Source organism: Triturus cristatus, chromosome 8, assembly GCF_964204655.1.
Source record: "Triturus cristatus chromosome 8, aTriCri1.1, whole genome shotgun sequence".
Taxonomy (NCBI): Eukaryota; Metazoa; Chordata; class Amphibia; order Caudata; family Salamandridae; genus Triturus; species Triturus cristatus.
This window is the reverse complement of record NC_140591.1, coordinates 372,397,981-372,408,369: the sequence shown is the minus strand read 5'-3', so window position 1 is coordinate 372,408,369 and position 10,389 is coordinate 372,397,981.

The following is a 10,389-nucleotide window of genomic DNA, read 5'->3' as shown; positions in this document are numbered from 1 at the left end:
GCAGCATACGACAGAGCATTGTTCTATTGCACACTTACTCAGGAGAGTAAGAATCCTGCCTTCAGGAGCAAAAAAAACCCACTTTACAGGTTGACAAGTTCAAACGTGCCTCATTGAAGTGGACATTCCCTGACGTTGTTGGATTTCTCAGTGGGGGTAACAACCATGGCCTACTAGGATAGGCAGAGTCTCCTAGAATATATATAAAAAATATTTAATCTATAGTATAGAGCTGCAGCACAGTTTAATCAAACATAAAATGAGATTTACATATATAGAGAGAGAGATAGCACTTACCAGCAAGCCAGGCCCTCAGATTTCCAGGTTTTGCCACTTTTATGGTGTATGCTGCTACTCTGTAGTACAAAAGAATCAGGGGTGTTTCCAAGGAATCGTGCACAGACACTAGATATGTATACATCATTTAGACACACTACTTGAACATTGATGGAATAAAGACTTTTCCTATTGTAGGTCACTTTCTCTGTTGTGTGGTGGCACCAGGGCAATTGGGGTCCCATCAATGGCACATATGGCATGTGGAATGCCACACAAATCATAAAAGTCTCCCTTCACATTAGTTAATTTCTCGCCATTCCTAAGGTATCCTGGAATGATCCAGTGGCAGTGATCTGGACGATTGTTACATGGTTTTCACAATAGGTGATATGGCAGTTGAATTTTGGTGAGGTGGCTGAAGTAGTGGATAAAGTTAATGGGTTAGATCTACTTTTGTCTGTCTGTGTAGGTTGTATTTCCATATTATTTCCCTTTCTTGGTGGTGAGGTCTGGGAAAGGACAAAACATACTAGAGTGCACACTTTCAGGGTTGTCTTGTGGTAGGAGGATGTCTCTGAAAGAGAAATTGTATAATTAGATTTATAAAAGGACCTTTACTACAAGTTTTAAGACATTACAAATCATACACATTTTGTGTGCATTCAAATACATAATGCTAAGCTATAAGTATGTAGATAAAAGCAAACACATATATTAACCAATTAGTCATCTACATTTATGCTAAGTTTACAATGAACAGTCCTCTCAATGGGCATTTGACATACATTCTGTGTTCCAAGAGTGTATCACCCAACTCTCATGTGCATATGTATATTGAAAACTAATTTTGACATCTGACAAATGAGTTTGTGACAGTAAATTGAAAGGATGGATGTGCAATCTTTTTTTTACATTTCTATTTTGAGATCAGTCAACGGAGGTGTAATGTATACCACACTCAGTATATGTTTACAATCCACTGCCACCAAAGCACACATGCATTTTTTTTACTAATATAATTTTTATAACTTATGATTCCACGGTGTTTAAAATATAATTTCAAGCATAATAGCTGCATATTTCCTAATAATTTTTACACTACTATAACTTTTAAATGACAGCGCCTGATCTCTGTGTTAGGACAAACGAAAATAGTATGTCTCGTTTATTTAAACTCTGGCAACGTACAGTACGCCTCTTGCTTAACATGGGGCAATTGTTTCTAAAATGTCCAATGGTTTTGGAATACATCCTTTCGCACAGGTACACGTATCAATGACCTTCACATTTTCCAATGGATGTTCACAAGCCTCCTAACTTTGGTACTGGTCAGACCTCCTAAATTGCCTTTTGGCATACGACAGTTGATGTACAGATCAGTGCAATGGTGCCGAGCTCCAAATGTTGTGTGTCATGGTAAATCATTTAATTAGGAGATAGAAAATTATAATTGTTACTTAATTGTGTTATACCTCCAAACAATGCTGTACTTTGACATATGTATATGTATGCAATAGGGAATCATAAGAAGTAATAGAATATCCTGGTTGCCTTTAACTTTAGAATGGTTATGATTATTGGGCTCTACATATTATCTATGAGGGCATATTTAACAGAAACAGCTTTCTACTGTTTTTGTACATATAGGATTGCTCATACTATTAGCAAATTGAGTAATGATGTCATGATACAGACATTGGAATTTACACAGTAGATTTTAAATAAAGGCACAAATGCAATGTATGTCATCCGTATCTTCTTCATATTAGCAGATTTATTTTTAAATATTGTGTGCAAGCCACATTCCATAAACAAAGATTTATTTACAATTTGTCTGTTCATCACTTCAGATAAGTTCCCGCACTATAGTGTGAATTTACTGTTAACACTGTGGCCCAAAATGCATTTCCCTATTACATGAGAAGCACATACCCATTCCCGATGGGCATTTGACTCATATCCATGAATCATTAACCCATACTGCATGTATATAATGAAGATATCTGAGATACGCTACTGTTGTGTGTCAGTTGTTATAGGACAAGGCCTGCAGGTAACAAATGGTTTTGTCTCACCTGTGGTTATGGTCATGACCATGTCGTGGGTGTGCAGCCAGCTAAAACTTACAGTCATTCATAAATGTGATTGAGAAACAACATGCATTAATGTTCACTATGGGCTGCTGTTTTTATTGACTATGTGAGGCTTATGGTAAATATTATATTAGCTCAAGGTTTGTATCTTTCTGGCAGCGGCTATATGTGAATATTTTTGTACAGAGACAGGAACATGTTGGCTTAAACACATGTATAGCAAATCACCCGAGGTGTAATGGATTTGAAATGTTAGAGGTGCATTTGTAACATGAAGTCAGGGATGTGTACATTCTTGGACAGATGATTCAATGTTCTTAATGTGATGGAGCTTGTTTATGTATTTTGTCCGGTTTGACTGACATTAACATAGGACAATTTCAATGTAGTCCACTGACACATGGTATCATGGTACAGGATTGCAATGCACAGCAGTTAGATGTAACAAATGTTATTTTGATTGGATTGCTGCTGTGACCTAATTAACAACCACTACATGTAGATTATTCATAGGTTTTATTCACATTGCACCATCCTCCATAACAAGTGAGGGAGACGTTGACTAGGAAGGTGAGAAAGCAGATGCCTCCTGGGAGTCCAAAGGTGGTACAACCGAAGCTGAAGGACACAGAGGCATGGAGGGTGATGGGGCTGGAGAGGAGGTCTCAACGTCCTCACACTAGATGCCTCAACCCCAAACCAGCCCCAGGTGGTGGTGGATCTCTTGCACCTGGAAGATCCACACTCTTCTTACTGTTTCCTCCCATGTTGGCCAACAGCCAGCTCCTAAAAGGCTGGAGTCTCCTTCGCCAGAGGCATCTCTGCTCTTGCCCCACTCCATTCTGCAGTGATGTCTGAAGACCTTCTGGATGTGCTGCGCAGTATTTCAATTGGCAGACTGCCCTGTTGGTTGCTATCCAGCAGGTTAATCGACAGTTGACTCAATTACTGGCCTTCCAAGATGGCATCCACAGTGCAGTGTGTGCCATACAAAGGGGAATGGCACAGCTCAGACCCACCTCAGACTTCACTGCCTCCCACCCAACAACCCCTGTGCATTCCGTTATCGATCCTTCCTCTACCATAAAATATTGTACCCTCTCCATACCACCACCATCCATCTAAGTTTGTCCTTCACCCAGTATATCCACACTAACATCCACATACTCAGCCTAACATAAACGCACAGACAGTCATACAATACAAGAATAAGCATACTCACAAACCTAAACATACAGACACCAACACTATCACCAAAACCATCCCCACCACACCCATCACCACCATCACAGCCACCCCCAACACCACACCCACCACAACCACCACCATTCCCACCACAACCAGTCCCACAGCCACCACCACACAAATCACCACCACAACAAACACTACACTCACTATGACCATACCCACCTCCCCTCCGCCCGCAGAAAGCACCACACCCACCACAACATCATCCAAAAGGATACTATCATCACAACATACAACATCACATAAATCATCAACACCACAGAAACACAAACCAACAGACAAGCACCCACCATCAGCAACACACAGATCACAAACAGACAAACCCACAGACAAGCAAACAGCATTAGCAACACCTACACCACAAAAAGACAAACCCAAAGAAAACCAAACAACATTAGCAGAATTAATTTCACCCAAAACACAATTCCACAGACAAGCACCCAACATCAGCAACACATACACCACAAAAAGACAAACCCACAGCAAAGCAAACGTAATTAGCAAAATTAACACCTTTAAAGGACAAACCAACAGACAGGCATGTAGCATCAGCCAAACACACACCACCAAAGCACACACCCAAAGCCACAACATCCACTACACCAAGACATTCATCACAATCTCAAAGTACACATACACGGTAGGAAGCAACACAACACACACCCAAACGCACAACAACGTCTTACCGTAGTACTCCAGACACACACTCACTCACACAACACCCACCTGCCACTGCTCTTACACTCTCTACTTCCCACACACTTCCAACACCCACTCTATCCAACTTCCCTACTCCTTCACCAACCACACCTACTGCTCGCAGGCCCTTGAAGAAAAGACCCACCACCCCTCCTCCCGATTGGTAACCAGAGGTGCCTGAATTCCATCCTGTTCTTGGAGGAATATATGCCCCTTTTGCAGGAGATCCTTAGTGTGCTAGTGGGTCTGGAGGCAAGGATCTTATATGGGAGCATATGGCCAGAGTTTGGTTTGAGACTAATGTATATTGTTTCTCATTTATCCTTTGAAGTTTTTTTTATTTTGTATTATGTTATTCTTTGAGAGAAGAATCTCATTTTGTAATAAGTTTTGTTTTCTGAGTAATTTGTGTTTTCTCATAGTGTACAAACATGTGAATGTTCAAACATATATGATTTATGCACAATATTAATAGGTAGAATTCAATAATCATAGTATTCAATGTGTAAGGTGCCCTGAGAGATTTACGACTTCAAAGTTTGTGCTATCTGCTTTAGGCCCCCTTATGTGATGAGATTCTTTCTTACTAATTGTTAGAAATGGATTTTCTGTGATTGAATAAGGTATGCACTTAAGCCAGGCAGAACCTGCCACTCTAGTCAGGACAAGTAAGTTACCGAGCAAAGATAACCTCTGCTCACCCTCCGGTAGCTTGACGCAGAGCAGGTATGCTTATCATCAGAGGCAATGTGTAAAGTGTTTGCGCAAGACACTCATACTGAAACACAATGAATACACCACAAAAGAGACTCCACACAGGATTATACAGAACTATGCTTCTATGTTATATATAAACTCATACGAAGATGACATGCATCATAAATATTCTGCAGTTATTCAGATGGTACTCTGTATCCTGCGATATAAATCAAAAACACTTTGCAGATAGTGCAGATTCTCATTAGAAACAATCATATGCATTGCAGGCAACTAATGCATGATAGTATGCAGAGGGGACAGAGGACCTCGGAGCACCTGCGCTCCAACTAGACTTCATATGATATTTTGTTGTGCACACTGAAACAATAGTTTTTACAACCAAAATGTAGGGCACAGGAGCTCCTGTGTGTCTACTAACCATGATACGGTGATCTGGTCCCTAACGGCGGCTCTATGCTGCTCTTGTGGCCCTCCTCCGATGTTTTACCCACTATACAGGACGGGACCAGGGCTTTCTAGTTCTGGGCAGTCCAGGCCCACCAGGGTTGTATATCCTTCATCTAACAAAAACAGAACAGCCTGCAAAGGGGCATGGGACGGCTTCAATCAGCTTAGGACTGCTCCCAGGGTCAGTGGGGGGTCCTGAGTATGGAACAAGGGTTTTACCTGGCCCTCTCCTCCAAGACCAGGGAACTGAGGGCTGCTGTGCTGCACATTAGCGCGCGAGGCAGTGAAGGGGACCATGGAAGTCCAACTCCAGCAATCCTGATTAGTACCTTTCTCCCGGTTTGATCCAGGCAGTGACAGTGACCTCTCCGGTCCTGAACAGGGTGATCCCACACTGCTGGTGGGAGCAGAAACCAGATGACTTCCTTCAGGCATGATCAGACAGACCATGCTTGGCTTGCCTTTCGAGACAGCCCCAGTGGTCTGAGGGTCAATGTAGAATTTGGAGTGCGCTAGTTCGATGGATGTACTGGTTTCCTGGGGAATGTATCGTCAAGGAATAAGGCGCTCCCTTCCAGGGAACCCTTCCCACAAGACGTATGCAACAGAGAGGGGCACGGTTCCTCTCAGGATGGCCTTGTGCCGCTCTTTCTCTTCGGGGGAAGAGAGGCTCCGATTCTTTTTGAAAAAGAAACACAGCACTTGGGATTTATAAAGCGAACCACACACGTACTTCTAAAGCTAATGAATCGATCCCAGCTCTTGGTTAAAACACTCAGCTCCATCCAGGTGAGCAAAGCCCATTGGGCTCAGAGTGCTTCCGCACCCTTCCCGTTGTGTGTGTCAGCCCGGGCTGAAACAGCTTCCTGGGCTGGCAACCGTCTTATTGCAGCTGCACCCTAAGCTTCACAGGTCTTTAAATTACCATTTACTTGTTAACAACGCTTTGTTGTGAATTCACCCCTTCTTAGAGCCCCTGCATCTCCACTTTGCCTATTGCTGGAAGAAATAGCCCCCCCGATATTTTTATTAGCCCCCCGTAAATTTGGCTCTAGTTGCGCCTCTGGCTCAGTCCATCATCTTCTTGTGTATGCTGTGCTTGCTTTGTTTGCCCTAAGTTGGCAGGGTATGTTCAGACGTGGGTCCCTTGCTCACTTTGCTTCTGCATTCAAGCTAGCCTGGCTGATGAGGGGTGTTACCCTGAACTCGGTCCCAGTATGCTTGTTTCCGGTTCAGGGAAGACCTGGCTTGGCAGTTCAGGTTGGACTGTTCCCATAAGGCACAGGGTCAAGACTGATTTGCATATAGCTGGGTCTGAACTGAGGTGGCGAAGTGAGCTAAAGAACCATGATGGATTCAACTCAGATCTTTAACTGAGGGTGAGTGTCTGAAAAGTTTCAACCCTCTGTCAATCATCTCCTTGTGTTTGCTTTGGTTGCCCTAAATTGGCAGGGTATTCCCAGACGTGGGTCCCTTTCTCACTTTGCCACTGGATTTTAAGCTAGCCTGGCTGATAAGGGGTGTTACCCCAAACAAGGTCCCAGGATACTTGTTTCTGGTTCAGGGAAGACCTGGCTTAGCAGTTTGGGCTGGACTGTTCCCATGAGGTACAGGATCAAGACTGATTTGCATATAGCTGGGTCTGAACTGAGGTGGCGTAGTGAGCTAAAGAACGATGATGGATTCAACCCAGATCTGTGACAGGGGGGTGACTTTCAGCGCTCCTTCCATTATCTCCTTGTGTTTGCTTTAAAACACTCAACTGCCAGACTCACTGGTGACGAGTCCCAAGGCAGGGGTATTCCAGTGCAACATTTTCTGTCCCTGGTTTATTTATAACATTGAGTTATGTTATCATGTATTGCCTGACATAAAATCCACTTTTCCATATTCATGCTATAGTATCCACTGCAAGTGATCCGTGACACATGCAAGACCAGATGCACATGCCATGCCTACATACATTTTAATATATTAATGGACTTTTTCGTGTTAAAGTGAGATTCATGGTAGATATTAACAAACATAATGTAACCTACATCTTTTACCTGGCATTACTTTGGTAAAGGGTAAATATTTCTGCAAATGACAGGAATGTTGAGATGCCAAAAGAGGTGATGGTGAACATTTAGTTTGCTCAGCCTTCACAAGGGGCCAGGAATTTGGAATATGGACAACAATATCTGTCTTAAAATGAACTACACCTTTACCTATGTGTTGAAAGGTGTTTTACATTTTAATTTTATGAGAGCTATCGTTAGAACAATTGCAAGGTCAGGTGTATCTGACATGCACTTACAATTATATGAGTCTAGCATATTTAGGTTTTCATTAAGATTTGTTCATATTATGGGGAAGGTAATGTTGCCAGTTACATTAGCTTCCCATCAAGCAGAACCTTTCTGATGATGAACAATGACACCACAAACATGTTTTTTTTTTGATAAACAAGTTTTATTGGAGATTTTGAAAACACAGCAAAAGAAAACATTGCGCCTGACAAACCACCACTGTACAATCACACAGAGTGAGATCACTTCCCCCTCCTCCCCACCCGAAGCCCCGTCCCCCGCCCCTACCCCCCCAAAGCGCCCAATCAAAGTACATTGCCCAACCATTTCCCCCATACCCTACGATATTTCTTGGGGCAGCCCCTCGCCTGATAGAGAGTTCGTTCCTGGGCCGCACACCAGTCCACACCAGCACTCCATTTAGCCAAAGTAGGCGGTCGTGGGTGTTTCCATGCCGCTGCAATGTCTCTTTTTGCCACCATAAACGCTGTCATAAGAAACAGCTTCTCTGCGCGGGTGCCATGTAGACCATCTGTGATGCCCAGCAGGGCGTGTCTAGGGTTGTGTGGTACCTCCCAGCCCAACACCTCCGTGAGGTCAGCCTCTATGCCCCTCCAGTAATCTCCTAGGTCCGGACAGGACCACACCATATGGATAAAGTCGGCCGGGTCAAAGCCACAGCGGGGGCAAGATGCATCAACAGAGAGGCCCGCGCGGTGTAGACGCGCCGGTGTGAGGTATGCAGTGTGGAGATAGTATATTTGAATCAGCCGCAACTTGGCGGAGGCCGTCACCAGCCGGGGGGCCATAAGGGCGTCCCTCCAATCCACCTCATCCAAGGGTCCCACCCAACCCTCCCATCTCTCCCTCAGGCCGTCCTGAACCGCGGGGGTATTGTTAATAAGAGAGCAATGTATACGGGAAATACCCCCCTCCCCAGGTTACCCAGCAAGACCTGAGCTTCTGGGGGACTGTGGTCTGGCAATCGAACATCTAGAGGAGTATAGGTGCGTATGGCATGACGCAGCTGGAGGTACTTATAAAATTGTGACGAGTGAAGGGAGAAGCGTTCCTGCAGCTCTGTGTATGAGCACATGCACCCCCCCCGCCAGACGTCCCCCAGCTGGGAGATGCCGAGCAGGTCCCATGACCGAAAGCCCTCCAAGGCAGTAACGTCCCGCAACAGCGCCCCGTGCCAAAGGGGAGTGGCGCGAGTCAGCCGTCCTGTCCACCGGGTATGGCGAAGCGCCGCTCGCCAGGCCAAGAAGACCGCCCTAGTGATTCCGGGGCAGGAAGTGGGGATGGGAGCTCCGTATAGGCGATCCAAAATGCAGGGGAAACCCAAATCGGCTAGTTCCACCCTGTAGGCCGGGTCGGACCATCCCCCGCCGAACCAATCGTGAATGACGAGAAGGCGAGTGGCCAAATAGTAGAGGTAGAGGATGGTCATACCGAACCCTCCATCAAAGGTGGGTAGAGGACACGTCGACAAAGCCAGCCGTGGCCTCCCACCGCCCCAGAGGAATCGAGTCGCCAACCCGTCCATCTCGCGGAACCAAGGCCTCGGAAAGGACACGGGGGTATTTTGTAATACGTAGAGGAACCTGGGGAGGATCATCATTTTGTAGAGTGCCACCCTCCCCAGCGGGTTGAGTGGGAGCGGTTGCCAGCGCGCCAGGTCAGCCTTGGCCTTTTTGACCAGGGGAGCCACGTTAAGGGCCCAGCTCAATTCCGGGAGCAGGGAGACCCAGATACCCAGGTATTTAAACGACAGCCGGCGGAGGGGAATCCTGTCCTGCCAGTCAAAGCATTCCCGAGAGGGGTGCAGAGGCACAAGGACCGATTTATGCGGGTTTAAATAGAGGCCAGACGCACGGCCAAAAAGGCCCAAGAGATGGAGGGCACGGGGACCAGATCGCGCCGGGTCGCCAAGGTACAACAACACGTCGTCTGCATAAAGGGCTATCCTGTCGGGCGCAAGGCCCGGCCACTCCCAGCCCCGAAGAAGAGGGTCCGCGCGGACGAGGGCAGCAAGGGGTTCCATGGCAAGGGCAAAGAGGAGAGGCGACAGTGGGCACCCCTGCCGCGTCCCCCGGCCGATCCGAAACGGCTTCGACAACGCCCCGTTAACTAGCACTCGCGCACAAGGACGCGCGTAGAGGACCCGCACCATTCCGACAAATTTGGGGCCGAAACCCATATGAGTCAGGACCTCAAATAGATAGGGCCACCCAACCGAATCAAACGCCTTCTCGAAGTCGGCGAGTAGGAGCTTGAGATATGGGGATATGCGGTGACGATGAGCCAGGGCCACGTGAAGTCGACGGAGGCAGTGGCGGGTACCGCGGTCCGGCATGAAGCCACATTGGTCCGGATGGACCAGGATGGACAGAAAGGGCCGAAGCCTCTGCGCCAGGACCGCCGCGTAGAGTTTGATATCTGTATTGATGAGGGAGATCGGCCGGTAAGCTGACCTGTCACAAGAGGGCGGCGCGGACTTGGGCAGAACCACAATCGTGGCCACATCGGCCTCAGGGCGGAAGGAGCCGCGTTCAACCGCCTCAGCATAAAGGGCGCTCAACCGAGGAGTCAGAAGGTCCTTATAGGCGGCG